Below are 18,124 nucleotides of genomic sequence, written 5' to 3'. Positions count from 1 at the left end.
GGTTCCTAAATAGACGAAATTATCTACAACTTCAAAGTTATGACTGTCAACAGTGACGTGAGAGCCAAGTCGCGAGTGCGACGACTGTTTGTTTGATGACAGGAGATATTTCGTTTTGCCCTCGTTCTCTACCAGACCCATTTGCATTGCTTCCTTGTCCAGCCTAGAGAAAGCAGAACTAACGGCGCGGGTGTTGAGGCCGATGATATCAATATCGTCGGCATACGCCAGCAGCTGTACACTCTTATAGAAGATGGTACCTTCTCTGTTTAGTTCTGCAGCTCGAACTATTTTCTCCAGGAGCAGGTTGAAGAAGTCGCACGATAGGGCCTTGTCTTAAACCTCGTTTGGTATCGAACGGCTCGGAGAGGTCCTTCCCGATCCAGCTTCCCAGCCGTATTAGTTTTGCGGGGATACCAAATTCAGACATCGCGGCATAAAGGCAGCTCCTTTTCGTGCTGTCGAAAGCAGCTTTGAAATCGACGAAGAGGTGGTGTGTGTCGATTCTCCTTTCACGGGTCTTTTCCAAGATTTGGCGCATGGTGAATATCTGGTCGGTTGTTGATTTTCCAGGTCTGAAGCCACACTGATAAGGTCCAATCAGTTTGTTGACGATGGGCTTTAATCTTTCACACAATACGCTCGATAGAACCTTATATGCGATGTTGAGGAGGCTAATCCCACGGTAGTTGGCGCAGATTGTGGGGTCTCCTTTTTTATGGATTGGGCATAGCACACTTAAATTCCAATCGTTGGGCATGCTCTCGTCCGACCATATTTTACAAAGAAGCTGATGCATGCTCCCTATTAGTTCTTCGCCGCCGTGTTTGAATAGCTCGGCCGGTAGTCCGTCGGCCCCTGCCGCTTTGTTGTTCTTGAGGCGGGCAATTGCTATTCGAACTTCTTCATGGTCGGGTAATGGAACGTCTGCTCCATCGTCATCGATTGGGGAATCGGGTTCTCCTTCTCCTGGTGTTGTGCGTTCACTGCCATTCAGCAGGCTGGAGAAGTGTTCCCTCCATAATTTAACTATGCTCTGGGCATCAGTGACTAGATCACCTTTGGGGGTTCTACAAGAGTATGCTCCGGTCTTGAAACCTTCTGTAAGCCGCCGCATTTTTTCGTAGAATTTTCGAGCATTACCCCTGTCGGCCAGCTTATCAAGCTCTTCGTACTCACGCATTTCGGCCTCTTTCTTCTTCTGTCTGCAAATGCGTCTCGCTTCCCTCTTCAACTCTCGGTATCTATCCCATCCCGCACGTGTAGTGGTCGATCGTAACGTGGCGAGGTAGGCAGCCTGTTTTCTCTCCGCTGCGACACGGCACTCTTCGTCGTACCAGCTGTTCTTTTGCTCTTTCCGAAAACCAATGGTTTCGGTTGCAGCTGTACGTAAGGAATTTGAAATTCCGTCCCACAGTTCCCTTATACCGAGTTGTTGACTAGTGCTCTCAGAGGTTTGACAGTTAGTATTCTATAAATTCTATCCTGTTGAGATGCCCCGTTATGAAACGGAGCAACCGATTGACATGATTTTAATTTTTGCTATATTCAATAAAATAGGACAGATATATGAACTACGCGGAGAGAAATATAGAACCGAGTTTGAGCAATCTTTTAATTCAAGAATGATAGAATATAAGATTACGACACTAGTTTACAGTTAGTTTTTTTCGGTTTAGCTCTTCACAATTCTTACAAAAACAAATACATTGTTCAACAATTTCGTGACGTAACAGTTTTGCGTTGAGAAGAACAAGCATAGAAGTGCATACAAATTGTAAACAGAAAAGTAAACACTTTTTGAAATTCCCAAAATAATATTAATTCATTCGTCTTTGCAGGAAAAATTTCAGTGGAATGTTTAGAATATTGTTGCGAGAAAATATGTATATAATTAGTTTTAGGCACATCCACAATAAATAGAGTAGCATGTGTGGAAATTGTTCAAATGAAGAAAACCAGTGAAAGTGTATTGTTGTATTTATTTAAATTTTTAAGCATAAATATATTAATTTTTTAAAATGAAATGTGCAGTGGCTTGTTGTAATTATTATTATTAAAGGATCGAAAACGAGTTTTTTCAGTTTTCCGGCCGATTTAAAAGTTGCCAAAAAATGGGTGTTATTTTGCAAAAGAAATGATATATTTAATACTAAATTAATAATTTCACAATTCTTTTATCATAATTTCATACATGTGATACATCTGAACTTATAATATATGTATACATTTATATACAACACAAGAAACGTCTTCTCCATTTGAATCACAACTTAATAGACAATTTTATTATCAATAGGTCGATATATTTCTTTAGATATGATTCAAATCTTTTCACTCCACAATATTCAATCGCTTCACTAAAACTTTTCATTAAAATCGAAAGAATTAATAATATTTTGCGAATTTACAAAAGTGTTTACTTTTCTGTTTACAATTTGCAAGCCATTTGACAGTTTTTCACTCTTGTTCTTCTCAACACGGAACTATGACGTATGTATTCTATCATTCTTACTTTTAATTCATATTAGTTGATGTTCACAAGTTGTTGTTGAGAGTCGAGAGCTAATGTAGTCGTTGTCTAAGAGGCCTCCTAGCTAAATAAAATTACAAATAACCGCCCAGACCTCTACACAACGCCCCCATTTTCTTTCTGGGTCTCTTACCGCCCCCCTTGACACCTGCAGCGCCCACAAGGGGGCGTTATTGCCCACTTTGGGAAACACTGCTCTAGGGGGTCAGATGGTTGGCAAAATATAAGGATGATGGTAATTCCCTTAATTTTGTAGCTGACTCGAATATGACAGCATTGGACATGGTATTTTGCCAATTTGCATCTCCCTCCAGTACACCTAATTCCTTGCAAGCGCCTTGATAAGTTTGGAAAATAACACCATTCACGGTCCTTAGATGTTCAAATGACACTGGACCGCGAACATATTGCAGTAACATCCTTAAATAAAAACATTCAGTTTGAGTTGGATGAATGTTGTAAACACGGCCTAAAGTTATGTCTTTTTTTACACCGGGATATCCTTCAACATCTTGCCCACGTTTTCTTCTAGAAAATTAATTTCTTTGCCACACGTAATACTGCGGAACTTCGTGATATAAAAGGGTTTTTGCAAAATCGTCGCTTCTGCAAAGATCAAAGAACGCTGTAAGTGTCGTTGATGAAGGATTGTTAACACGATCTTGGAGATTTTCACTATTATAAAAATAAACTCTTTGTCCATTCTCCGAATGAACTGCTAAATGAACTACTGCCGGAAAACGTTCATGAATAGAAAATTGGAAAATTCTCCAGAACACTTCCGAGGAACTTATATAGCGACCATTTAGGTATCTTTCTACTTCATTGTTTTTCATTTGTAACGAAAATGTGGCTTGATCAGAACCTTTATGAATATACTTACAGATGTACTTAATAGCTTTGACCGATTGACAAAACTCTACGTTAATGTGTGCATTGAAAATTCGTGATAGCACTGGATTATAGGGAACCACCCAACGATTATCCACGCTCATTTCTGTACCTTTGACACGAATTACTGCTGTGTTTCCACCATTATCTGGAGACCTGCCTCTGTAGGTTGGGTAACCGTCATCACCGGTTTGTGTTGCCGAAATAAAATGTTTAGGGTACTTTTTAGAACAAACGTTTTCTTTCAACATGGTGACGCAGGATTATGAAATCCGCAAGGACCATGTATCATATTTTTTATGACAATATTATGAAGAATTGGATCTTGTTGTTTGTCAGGTATTTCAGCCGATATTATTGCATCTATAGAATCTGGTTGTACTTTGTTAGCCAGCCACAATAAAATATGGGTGTGAGGTAAACCTCTTTTTTGCCAATCTACGCTGTAAACAAAAGCTTTCGATGGTCCAAAAATATTCTTCTTCGTTAGTAGGTCTATCATTTTCTTGAGTTTTAAATGAAATACTCTAGAAACCAAATCATGTCTGTCGTAAGAATGTTGATTAGGTAATAACTCAATTTTTATTTCCGGCCATTCTGAGTTACATGTAAATGTAATGAAGAGATCAGGTCTTCCAAATTTCCTGACATATGTCATGGCATCTTGACTTTTTTCATTCATGAATCTGGGGGATCCTGTAAATGACGACGGCAATATAACGTGCTGGCCAATACTAGAAGCGTTTATATTCCCATCATTTACGACGGCATCTCTTAAATGGATGTATTCTTCTGTATTCTTCTGCTCTCAATTTTTTTTGATTTCTTTTGATGAAGTCAAGCCTCTCTGAAATCATTTTTGCCGCCATATCAACACAATATTGGTTGAATAATCCTTTGAAATAATGTATGCTGTTAAAGTCATTTATTCTCACCATGAGTCTAAATGCATAAAAGTGCATACATGATACTGTTTTAGATCTAGCAGTAGTATCCTGCTATGGAATATTAATACAGTATCCGTCGTTTCCAAAGGGAAATAGTAAGGGATATTGAAGTGGGTCATAAGATCTATGAGTTTCAGAAACTCGTTGAAGTCGACCATCTCTCTCAGTCAACACAATATCTCGGGGACCTTTGTCTTCGTCGATTAAAAGACGCATTATACTACTACTACTACTACTACCGGCGCATTATACCGACCTCGATGCTCGTTGGGCGGTTTCACATCAGCATGAATAATAAGTTTTAAATCATTGTGCGTTCTATTTTCCAGATTGTCCAGATTATGATCGTGAAGATATGTTTGGAGAACATCGATAAGATCGATTTGCAAGCTAGGATTTAAATTTGAGCGCAAAGATATCTGATCTGAATGGGAAACAAAATATATTTGCAAAAATTGGGGTTGCGCCCTTTCAGCTGGAAATAAGTCACCGATCAAATGATAAACTTGCCCTTGGACTTTAAAAGTGGGCATAAAGTTTCCCTCACGAATTTCTTTGGCACCAAATGAAGTCATCTGAAATGGTGTATTATAATGTCTTGAGTGATTTTAAGAAATGCTTTGATGAAGGATGTGAGCCTTATATCAGTTCTTTTAAAACTGATGTAGGTTGCGGAATTATAGGTATATTTACTTTGCCACCACTACAAAACAGTCCAGGAGCTTCCGCCGCCCATTTTTTTGCTTGGAATAAGTTGCAAATTTTATCCATTCTACCAATATCAATATCATTTAACTCAGTATAGTCAAGGGTGCAATCATAAATAAACGCAGCATTCAATAAATTACTGCACTGAACTCGTTGCCTGCGAGTTCTATTCCTTGCTGATCGGGCATTTTGCTGTGCTAATCGATGGGATCGTTCAGCGCTTGATTCCTGATTGCGGCCAGCCAAAGTTCGGGAATTCTGTGAGGCCAAACGTTGAGAACGTTCAGCGCTTGATTCCCGATCACGGCTAGCCAAAGTTCGGGAATTCTGTGAGGCCAAACGTTGAGATCGTTCAGCACTTGATTCCCGTTGTCGGTTCGCCAAAGTTCGGAAATTTTGTAAGGCGAGACGCTGCGAGCGTTCTACGCTCGATTCTCTAGCACGGTTTTGTTCACTGATTGCTCGTTGAGTACACTCACAGTCGCTTTGCAGTAGCAGTCTGCCGAGAAAGCTGAGTTCTTTTTCTAGGCATTATAGTGACAAAAAAAGAACGTAGAAAGTTAATAAAAGGAATGTAGAAAAAGAAATTAATAATTATTTTTAGCTGCACTTGGTATTTACGTAAACTGAATAATATGTCAAAAGAATTACCATAAAACGAAAATAAGGTAAACTAACCTATTTATTTAATTAATAATCTACATGAAAACAAAAAAGGATTAACTACTATGAAACTATTGACACAAAGCGCTACTGTTCAAAACCGCGTGAGTGATTTGCAGTGGAGAACGTAGAACGTAGGCCCGACTCAAAATGAAAATGTGTTTAAAAAGTATTATTACGATGATAATATATCGCAAAAACAAATTAGCGCTGCGTTCGACCGTTCATACGGAACCGCGTGAAAATAGCAGAAACAGTAGAACGTAAAGCTTATACGAAAAAGCGCCCATTTAAAATTACCGATCCATAATTTTTTTACGATCGGTGCGCGAACATGTTTATCGTGTATGGCGTTGTCGGCGCACAGAATCTGATTTCTCTCGTTATGAACAAAAGATCGACCATTAAACGAAAGGCTTCAAAATCGATAGGAGGTAAACTAATTATTGATTTAATTAATAGTTATATATTTGAACATCTTTCACAAATTTTTTGGATACGAAATCTTTGATATTCAAAAAAAGGCATTAACTACTAACGGCGGCCAATGCAAACTATTAGAAAAAATTCAAAGAGATTCATATTTTTTAAATTTATCTTCTAAGTTAATATACTAAAAAAAAAAATCTCCTACCAAAAAAAAATTTACTTTATGAAAAAACTAAAACTGAAAATTGTTTAAATAGATGATTATTAAGATGATAATAAACTTTGCCTTACGCAAAAAAAATTAGCGCTGCGTTTTGCCTAATCTTATATACATAATGTAAGAAAAATAAAAGTTGCCGACCGCGTGATAAAATGATAGAAATAAATTCAGAAAACAGTGAAGAACGGAAACGTGTAGAACGAAGGCCCGACTCAGTGTGCTTATACGACCTATCTTACGGGGCATCTCGACAGGATAAAATCTATGTCTTGCTAACTGTCAAATCTATTGCTATTGCCATTGCCAAATCTGTATGTGGGCATTTGTTATCATAACATAATCATTTGCGCAAAGGCGTAGGGTAGGTAGGTTCGAGCTGATGTAGCGCATGCTTTGAGCTCTTGAAAAATTTATTTTATCACATTACGAAATGCCGTCGGGTAGGTAGCTGATGTAGCGCACGTTTTGAGCTCTTGAACTCCTTAAATCTTTTATGTGGAAAACTAAAAAAGGATAAAGGGCCTTTTGTTTACAAATGTATTTCTGGAAAAAATAAAATAATAGCATATAAAGATCCTTTTTTTTACAAATATATATATATTTTTGGAATTGTGGCATAAATTTTATATACCAATTAAAATAATAAATTTAAAATGAGAAATGATATTTTGATTTATGCTTGTATAAGTTTATTAAATTTAAGACTTCGCTCATTCCCAACCCGATTTGCATAATTTTTCTGTAAATTAACAATATTAAACCAAATATTAATTTTTTTGAAAATGTACTTTATTTTCATAATATAACACAACACAACCGTCTTAATACTCGCTCTTCTAAATTTCATATTACCGAAAAGAAAATGCCGTCGGCATATGTGTAAATGAGATATGTTGCCTATTCGAAATTTTCATAAACCGCTTTCGGAGCGCAAGGAACGGAAGCCCTCAAAGATAAATAATTTCCACCGTTTTTTTTCACAATTACCACTGTTTCTTCGCTCCTATTGGTCGCAGCGTGATGCTATATAGCCTATAGCCTTCCTCGATAAATGGACTATCCCACACAAAAAGAATTATTCAATTCGAACCAGTAGTTTCGGAGATTAGCGCGTTCAAACAAACAAACAAACAAACTCTTCAGCTTTATAATATTTGTATAGATTTTCTTGGTTTACTGCTTGGTGGTCCAAATTGTGGTAGGTTTCCTTTACACCGAAGTTTTCAATCAGCTCTTTAATGTCTGTCCATGTGGATTCTTGTCCTAGTGTCCTTATTGCATGAAGGACGGGTCCTTGGATCTTATTTTTCACATAACGCTCAAAGATGAATCGTTGCAGTAGCAAATTGTTGTTGAAAAGGGGGAGAATTAGTTCTACCTCCCTTATGAAAGACAACAAATTGTAGTCATTGCCATTGTATTCTTTTATTCTGGATGCCTCCTTTATTAGTTATGAACCTGTTAAGTAAATGGGTTGGTTGGATCCAGTCGCCACGGCTCTTTTTTTCACATCTTAATTTATTAAATTTTTTGGATTAATATTTAGTACACCGACGTAGTTTTAGACTTATTAATCTTTGGATTAATATCTAGTATACCGACGTAGTTTTAGACTTATTAATCTTTGGATTAATATCTAGTATACCGACGTAATCTTTTGATTAGTGCGTGAATTTCGGACTGCGCTACTTTCGTAATTAAAGCCGAACGAAAGATTAAATTTTAAAATTTTTATTTATTGTGTAACTTAAGAACGGTTGCTGCTTAAGAACTAACAAACTTTCTTTAAAAATTACATATATTTATATATTGTTCTTAAGTTTGTAACTGTGGACTGTGCACAACGTCAGTTGAACTCATTCATATGTTTGTAAAATCGATTAAGTCAACGAAATCGATCGTTGCACAAAATTATTAAAATAAACAAAAATTAAAGTATCGAATTACTATTGCAGTGATCAATGAATTTTCGTTGTTGTATAAAAAACTAAATAAATTTGGTTATTGCACAAAGTTGCTGTGGAAGCAAACAATTGAGTTTGTAAGGTCGAAAATCAATGAATTTGATCGGTCTGTAGTTTCGATGTGTAAACTACTGAAAGTGACTGTCATTTGCCCCAATTTATTGGAAGCGAGTCGAACGACTCTTTGGAATGAGCAGTTGACATAACTTGCGCAGAGATAAAGAGATGTTTAACTCACTGGAAGTGAGAGAGCAATTGCTAAACGTCAAAACCACCTAAACTTTGACAGTTGATCGAGTTCAGGAGGTTTTGACGTTTAGCAATTGGAAGCGAGCGATGGCCAGATTGAAATCTTACGAAAAAAATATGTAAACGGAGGGATTTGTTGCATCGTTCAAGACCACTTATAAAAAATGTAAAACAATGAAAATTAAATAAATTTGTGAAATTTAAAGGTATTTGATGAAAAGTTTTGTAATTTGAAGCATCATGGTAATATTTTCAACGGAAAATTATCAAAAACATTTAATGATTGAGAGCTAACAAGCTTAAATCCTATTATTGGGCATTGAAAGGACAAAAGTCAGTTGTTATAATATTCTTTAAAAAGATTTAAATAATTTCTCCATATAATAAATAACCACTATATAGTAATTTTTATTCATACTAAATGTTGGGTGTTTTAATTTAAATGCCCAAAAATTGTAATTTTGTTCAATCTGGCCATAATGGAAAATGTTATAAAAAACGCTAATTTTGAGGCGCTCTCACACTGGAATAAGTTTAACCCTTTATTCCTGACTTGCGTGTGGACGTGCTTCTGTATATTTATAAGTTCTACGAGTTGGAGCGCATCAAAAGTGCTATTTCTATTTGCCTGTGCAAAAAATCTGAATCAAGAAATATAACTGCTGCAAATGTGAGGGATGAAAACTTTGTCAGCAACCTTATCCCGCACGATGATGGCTATCATATACAAGTACTCAAAGGACTTCGATCCTCACCTGCACATTGGGAGAAAAAAGTTTTAGCCAAGATCCGTCAGTTTGGATTGCTAACATTCTTTATAACAATGTCAGCTGCGGAGACAGAATGGCCGGAGCTGTTGTTCATATTAAAGAAACTAGTAGATACGAGGTATGACAATTAAGTACAACTACTGCCATCCCCTTCAAAGTAGTCCCCTTGGGCAGCTATACAGCGATCCCAGCGAGTTTTCCATGCTTCGTAACATTTCTGGAACGCTTCGACTGGGATGTCCGCGAGTACCCTCGTCACGGCCGCCTTTAATCGACTCAAAATGGGGGCTTTGACCACCGATTTTATTTTAGGAAACAAAAAAAAGTCGCAGGGTGACTCGTCGGGCGAATATGGCGGCTGTTGCAACACGGCGATCCCTTTAGAGGCCAAATACTGGGACACGCTGAGGGCGGTGTGGCACGGCGCGTTGTCGTGATGAAGGATCCAGTTATGTGCGATGTCTGGGCGCACCCTGTTGACTCGTCTTCGCAATCTTTCGAGTACTTGGCAACAGTAGACTTGATTCACAGTTTTTCCCGGTGGAACGAATTTTTTGTGGACGATTCTACGGCTATCAAAAAACGGCAATAATCATCGTTTTCACCTTCGACTTGCTCATGCGAGCTTTTTTCGGGCGGGGGGCGCGCGGAGACAACCATTGTGAGCTTTGGGCATGACTAAGAGCACTATCAATATACACTCTTACAATTTTAGCGCACGTTTCCGAAGCTGTTTCGCCCAATCTGGCGCAAAATTTTATCGCGACACGTTGCTCTTGATTTCGTTTTTTCCATTTTCGTGACGAGCACTACGTGGCGCACACGTCTACTCAACTTCACGCAGCAGGCGAACTAAACAATCTAGAGCGATGGTACATATATCAATGGAGAGGGGAGGTATATCGGAAAAAGAGAAAGGAAATCTCGTCGTCACAGGTTTACCACAAGAGCGGCAATAAAATCAGTCTCATTACTTAATTGTCAAACCTCACAAAGTAGACATTTCGGAAGAAGAGGCCACTGCCTTATCAAGTTCTGAAAAGGTGAGATTGATAAGGACAGATCCAGCTACATGTTCCAGATATTTCGACAATCAATTCCGTCAATTGCTGAAATTGTGAAAAAACGGACTGTTTGGAGTACATTTAGTACCCCTTAATATTACAGAACTAAATTTCCGTATAGGGGATCACCACATTGTCATGGCATGTACTGGTTAAGCGATGTACTGTAATTGGAAAGTGATGGAATCATCAACACAACTGAAATTGAAACTTTCATCGACCGACACATTACGATTGATGGGGATGATATGGACTATGAATTTATTCAGTACCAAAAAACAGACATGGTCGAGCTTGTCTAAGAGACCTGCATGGATAATAAGTGTGCCGATTCAACATGCCATATCCGCCGACGCCGCGAACAGAAATTCTTCTCCCCTTGGAGAATGAGGAAGCTATTGAGCAACACAAACTTTAATTTCTAAAAATACAGGAATTATTGACTCTGACGGATCTTGCAGAAAAAGAATAAATACGGTTGAACTGCTTTGAAAATTTTTTGGCGGATGAGCGAATTAACACTGACTATGAAGGATACATGCTCGCTCTTCGCTTATCTGTAAAAAAGCCACACATTTTCTTAAAGAGAAAATTTTCGAACAGGCTTCTTAATGTCTACAATAAAATTATCCTTAACTTGCATAGAGCAAATATGGATTTTCAATTCATTTTGGACGCCTACGCTTGCTGCAGCTACATAATTAATTATATAAACAAAACTATTAGAGGGGTATCAGCACTACTGAGACAAGCCATGGAGGAAGTAAATGCTGGGAACTTCTTCATTAACAGAAAACTGCAGCACATCGGAAATAAACTTGTAAACGGAATTGAAATATCGGTTTAAGAAGCAGCTTATAATATAATATTTTTGGACTATATTTATCTGAAGCCTGTAATGGGGAGATATTTATAAATACATCACATTCAAACAGTCGAGTAAGATTGCTCAAGCGCAGACGTGAATTGGATGCTTTACAGGCCTTCTACGGACATATGTGTATGGAGTGTACTGGAGCACTACTCTCAAAGGTACTCTCTCTTCCGATCAATCGGAAGAACTATGCTTAGCAGATTTTGCAGCGTGGTTCAGGATTTTCAAAACAAGTAGGAATATTTCTGTTAATAATGAAGACTACAATGAAGAAGAAAACGAGGATGACACGACAGCTGCACTTCCAATGGCATTGAAAGATGGATCAGGATTTTTAAAGAAAAGAAAGCAAGCACTTATTCTGCGCTGGCAACGTTTTAGCGTTGAAAATTCAAGAGCTGATTTCTTCAGAGAAACTGCCATGATGTTTCACCCATGGAGAAAAGAAGAGACCGAGCTCTTAAATAATGATGTCGAGAGTGTTTGCAACGCACACAAGAAGCAAATTGAACAGAATAAGCTCAAATATGACACATTTTTATCCAATGAGCTTGAACGGAATCTGGAAAATCTGCATGTTTCAGCGGAAGAAACAGCTGATGAGAAAGCTGTCTTTCATCTTTTGGATCCCGAATTCAGAGCTCTAGCTGTTCCAGAGCAATTAGGAGATGTTAGTGTATTTCACGAGTACAACAATAGTGTGGAAGAGGCGGTTCGATTAATTAATCTAATATTAGAAGTAGATTTACTGGCAATGGTACAATCACTTAACAACAAGCAGAGGGAATATTTTGATCATGTAATGCACAATGTCAGTAAGAAGAAAATCTTCTACGAATGTGTCGGAGGTGGTGCTGGAGTGGGCAAAACCCGGCTTATAACGACTATATATCAGTCGTTGACAGCGCTAACAGTGTATCAGGAGCTAACCCCGAAACAGCCAAAGTGTTACTCTGCGCACCCACTGGCAAGGCAGCATTTGAAATAGGAGGTCTAACACTTCATTCCGGTTTTTCACTCCCCGTCAACCAGCACTCCGCTGCTCTTCGGACCCTCAATAGTGACACATTGAATACTATTCATGCTAATATAATATCGTCCCCTCAATATAACAATAGCGTATGTGCTCATACGCCATTATTTTTTTATTGCATTTTTAGAATCTCCATCATTGATTCTATGTCTGGTCAAAATTTCGTCAAATTCTACTTTCACAAAGTGGGTCAAAATGTCATTGGAAAAAATGGTGCATAATTTCATGTTCAGAAATTTCCTTCAATAAGAAAATTACAAAAACTTTAAACTCGATTTTCTCAAAACCCAAAAAAAATTATACGCTATTGTTATATTGAGGGGACGATATATGATAATATTAACCTTATAATAATTGATGTAATTTCAATGGTTAGGGCAAAGATGTTTGCGTATTTAGATTGTAGGCTAAAGCAAATTTTTAGAGCAGTGCTTACTTTGGAGGCATTCCAATTATCGTGTTTGGTGACTTAAAACAGTTTCCATCAGTAGCAGATCGATGGATATTTGCGCCGAAAGGGAATGATCAATAGAGTGCAAGTACAGGAACCTCGCTTTGGGATTAATTTCGATACTTCGAGCTCACCGAAATAATGCGTCAGCGGGAAGATCAAGAATTCGCCATCACTTTAAATAACATGTCAAAAGGAAATATGACACACTGACATCTTAATCAAAAGCAGGGAAAAACCTGTAACGAGAACACGATGACCGACGAGTTCATTTCGACTGCGAAGGATACAATTAAGTCAAGTTCCTTAGCAGAACGCAACAGGGCAAAAAAAATTCGAAGCTGTAAAGGGTTTCAAGCCATCAGAAACGCAAGGAATGCCTCATACATGGCAGCTCAAAACATCTATTAAGTATATAGTAACAGTCAATATAAGCACGAGTGATGGATTAGTAAATGGTGCTACAGGGGACCTAATGTTGGTGGATACCGAGTCACCTGGACCTGAAAGAACAGTGGTGCGACTATGGATGAAGTTCGCAGAATCAAGAGTTGGAAGCTTTGCACGTCCCAAGCAGCCTCATAGTCGCAATGCAGATTGGACACCAATCATGAGCGTGGTTCGATCATTTCAATACAATCGAAATAAACAAATAACCATAGAACGTAGACAGTTCCCTGTCATTCCAGCTGAAGCTATCATGATACATAAAATCCAAGGTGGAACATACGCTCAAGTTGCGGTTCATCTAGAGGGTAGAGTTAGCAGGTCAGCTTTATATGTAGGATGTAGCAGAGCCACATGTGCAAATGGATTATATGTAATCGGGAAATTTTCTCTTCCGAACACAGTTGGACATCAGGATTCCATTAAAACTCAACTTAATATATTGAGGACATAAGCCGCGTTGACGACATGCTACAGATTTTTAGGCGAAAGTTTGGAACAACGCCTGGATATTTTTTACCAAAATGAAAGGTGTCTAAACAAAAATATTGCGGATATTTGTTTTGCTGATATTCTATGCTTTGCTGAGACTTGGGCTTTATATCAAGAATAGAGGGCTATATATTTATTGCACGCCTTGATGGAGAAACAAGGTCATCCCGACGACGCCCGGCAAACGGCCTCATAATAACTCTAAAAGAGATCGGTGCCCAGAATTATCAGAAGGATCATTCAGCTAACATTTACCAACTATTAAACGTAAACAATTTGACAGTTTCTTTATCACTTGTGTACAGGAACCCCACGTATAGACTGCCAGAATTTAGAAAGCAAGTGGTAAATAATATCCTTCAGATAAATTAGCAGTTTAATGGACCATCAGTAGTCCTTGGACACTTTAACGATTTTGAGGCTCAATTACAACAGTTGGGATTTCAATCTACATTGGACAACGCCGCTACAACAAAACAGCAAACAGCCATAGAGTGAGTATGGACAAACATGGATCAAGCAATGACCTCATGTATCACATATGAAATGATCATGACGGAATATTTTAAGTTTTGGAAAATAGATATGTTATATATGTATGTAGATTAGGGTGTGTCATTCTGTTTTCTGTTTTTCATATAAATTATATGGAAAAAAAAATTTTTTTTGTGGTGGTTATTGTGCGGAGGTTATTATATGTGCACGCGATGGCTGCCAGTAGGGATGGTAAACTCGATTCGGATTCTACATGAGTAAAATAATCGATTTTTCGGAATCGATCTTCAGTAGTCGAAGTCGATTAAGAATCGATTTTTGACATTTGAAAAATCGATTATTTTACGAGAAAACTCGATTCTCGAGCCTCCACCCGAAATATGGTTATCTGTAGTACTAGATTTCAGCATAAGAAAATTCATTAAACTACCTGGCTGTTTCCGGATCGAAAAGCCACCAGCCAGATCGATCATGTTGGGATGGACGGAAGACATCTCTCCTGTGTTTTATACGTACGTTGCTCCGAGGTCCTAACATCGACTCGAACCACTACATTGTTGCAGCCAAGATACGCAGCCGCTTCTGTGACGCAGCAAAAGACGCACTCCAACAAACACAAGGAAGGTTCGACGTCGAGAAGCTGCAATCACAACAGACAGCCGAACGATTTTCAAATCGGCTTGCACTCCTGCTCTCTGAGAACACTCGTCAACAACTCGGTATAAGGGAACTGTGGGACGGCATTTCAAATTCCTTACGTACAGCTGCAATCGAAACCATTGGTTTTCGGAAAGTGCAAAAGAACAGCTCGTACGACGAGGAGTGCCGTGTCGCAGCGGAGAGAAAACAGTCTGCTTACCTCGCAACGGTACGATCGACCACAACACATGCGGGATGGGATAGATACCGAGAGTTGAAGAGGGAAGCGAGACGCATTTGCAGACAGAAGAAGAAAGAGGCTGAAATGCGTGAGTACGATGAGCTTGATAAGCTGGCCGACAGGGGTAATGCTCGAAAATTCTACGAAAAAATGCGGCGGCTTACAGAAGGTTTCAAGACCGGAGCATACTCTTGTAGAACCCCCAAAGGTGATCTAGTCACTGATGCCCAGAGCATAGTTAAATTATGGAGGGAACACTTCTCCAGCCTGCTGAATGGCAGTGAACGCACAACACCAGGAGAAGGAGAACCCGATTCCCCAATCGATGACGATGGAGCAGACGTTCCATTACCCGACCATGAAGAAGTTCGAATAGCAATTGCCCGCCTCAAGAACAACAAAGCGGTAGGGGCCGATGGATTGCCGGCCGAGCTATTCAAACTCGGCGGCGAAGAACTGTTAAGAATTATGCATCAGCTTCTCTGTAAAATATGGTCGGACGAAAGCATGCCCAACGATTGGAATTTAAGTGTGCTCCGCCTAATCCACATAAAGGGAGACCGCACAATCTGCACCAACTACCGTGAAATAAGCCTCCTCAACATCGTGTATAAGGTTCTATCGAGCGTATTGTGCGAAAGGTAAAAGCCCACCGTCAACAAACTGATTGGACCTTATCAGTAGGGCCTCAGACCTGACAAATTAACAACCAACCGACGAGATATTCACCATGCGCCAAATCTTGGAAAAGAGCCGTGAAAGGTAAAAGGAAAGGAAAGTAGATAATTTCGTCTATTTAGGAACCAGTATAAACACCACCAACAATGTCAGCCTGCAAAGCCGACGCAGGATAACTCCTAAAGTCTAAAGTCCTCTCTCAACGAACAAAAACTTAACTCTATAAGTCCCTCATAATTCCTGTCCTGCCATATGGTGTAGAGGCTTGGACGATGACAACAGCTGATGAGTCGACGTTGCGAGTTTTTGTTCTGCGAAAGATTTATGGTCCTTTGCGCGTGGGCCACGGCGATTATCGCATTCGATGGAACGATGAGCTGTATGAGATATATGACGACATTGACATAGTTCATCGAATTAAAAGGCAGCGGCTACGCTGGCTAGGTCATGTTGTCCGAATAGACGAAAACACTCCAGCTCTGAAAGTATTCGACGTAGTACCCGCCGCGTGAAGCAGAGGAAGAGGAAGACCTCCACTCCGTTGGAAGGACCAAGTGGAGAAGGACCTGGCTTCGCTTGGAATATCCAATTGGCGCCACGTAGCGAAAAAAAGAAACAACTGGCGCGCTGTTTTTAACTCGGCTATAATCGCGTAAGCGGTGTCTACGCCAATAAAGAAGAAGAAGAAATATGTATTATAGAAATATAAATAGATACTATATTTGCTCTGTGTTTTTATAAAGCAAACTGTAAATATATTTACAAGTATTTTATATATATAGTAATATATAATTATTATAATTTTTTGTTCCATTAAGTTTATGTTAATATCAAATCGTCTTAAAATTTTAAATAACTATAAACGTTAAAAAGGTCCATTTTCTTTATTAAATAACCTTTATGTTTGTAGGAAACACCCTGGCTTAAAAAAAATTAGTAAAATGTTTTCCTTTGGATGAAACACATTAGTAGTTACTAAAAGAAAAGCACCTATGAAGGGTACATTATCTTTAGTGCAGCCGAAGTTAACGTTTTTTCTTGTTTTTTTGCTTTTAGGTTGCGTGCCCGAATAGTGTTTGTTTTTAATGTATGTTTTGTATTCTTAGTTTAGAAGTTTCGCGCACCGTATGTTTTTGTTTGTTGGAACGAAATTAATGTCCTTCTTGTTGTTTAAATTTTTGGTTTTCTGTTTTGCTTTTTGCTGATTTTATTGGGATATACCATGAGTTTTATATTTATATATAGTACATATGTATGTGTATGCATATCTTTTGGAAACCGCTCCACTTTATTATTATTATTTTTTTTATTTTAGCGGTCTCTTGATTTGGTTGTTTTTTTTCTTTGTTATATACGTATGTATGTACATATATAATAGTTTTTTTGTTTTGTGTCACTGCACTTTGTTACCGAACTAAGTTTTGTGCTTTAGTGTATAAAAGTATGTACATAAGTATGTATGTATGCTTATTTTGAATTTCGTGCTCCCTTTTTGTCATCATTTTTATGTTTGTTTTGACTTTAGTTTTTCCAATAGTGCCTTTTTGTAAGGCTCGAAGGACCATATATTAATATATAGCCACTGTTTGCACTTTTTAATAATGCCACACTAAATACCTTTTATTAACAAAAAATACACATGGATGTAGAGTTTAAAGTGCATTTAATTTGCAGACGAAATTGTTCGTTTTTACAATGAAATAGGAAATGTACTGATGCACTGATCTAAAAAACGGTGGTACGTAAGATCAATGGCGATCAAACGAAGTGACGTGTAAAATCGTAATCACATCCAAGTATTAATGCTGTAGCGAAGGATGCTGTAGCCGAGTGACGACGTCGAAATTGTAACAAATCTCAAATGCAGCGCGCGGAATTCAATTCCTTTTTGTTATTTTGATGGAGTACGCTGTCGTGGCGTGGTGGCCGCTTGCTAAGTGTGGTGGTGTTCTCAGGTGTGGTGTGTTGTCCGAGGGTGCGCCTGTTTTTCCCAGTAGAGTGGTGTATACATGCATGAAGATGCTTAAGTCATTTAAACAGTCTCAGCTACTCATTCGGCTGGAATCATGTCAGCAGTTGAGGCACTTTTTTTTTGCGCCTCCGAAGAAAACACATAATTCAGTTATTTTTCAACATTTTTGTAAAAAAATCTTAAAATCTAGCTAAAAATTTACCTTTTTATATCCAAAGAACTTCGAAACATTCGATTGAGCACTTTCTTTAGAAAAAAATCACCAAAATCGACTAATTTTTCATGAATTAGATTGGTATAGCCCTTTAACTTTTAGTCTACCTTGGTTGATAGATACGCACATAACCGTTACTTAGCGGCTACA

This window comes from Bactrocera neohumeralis, chromosome 4 (genome assembly GCF_024586455.1).
Source record: "Bactrocera neohumeralis isolate Rockhampton chromosome 4, APGP_CSIRO_Bneo_wtdbg2-racon-allhic-juicebox.fasta_v2, whole genome shotgun sequence".
Classification (NCBI taxonomy): domain Eukaryota; kingdom Metazoa; phylum Arthropoda; class Insecta; order Diptera; family Tephritidae; genus Bactrocera; species Bactrocera neohumeralis.
The sequence above is the reverse complement of the archived record's forward strand: the minus strand, read 5'-3'. Positions refer to the sequence as shown.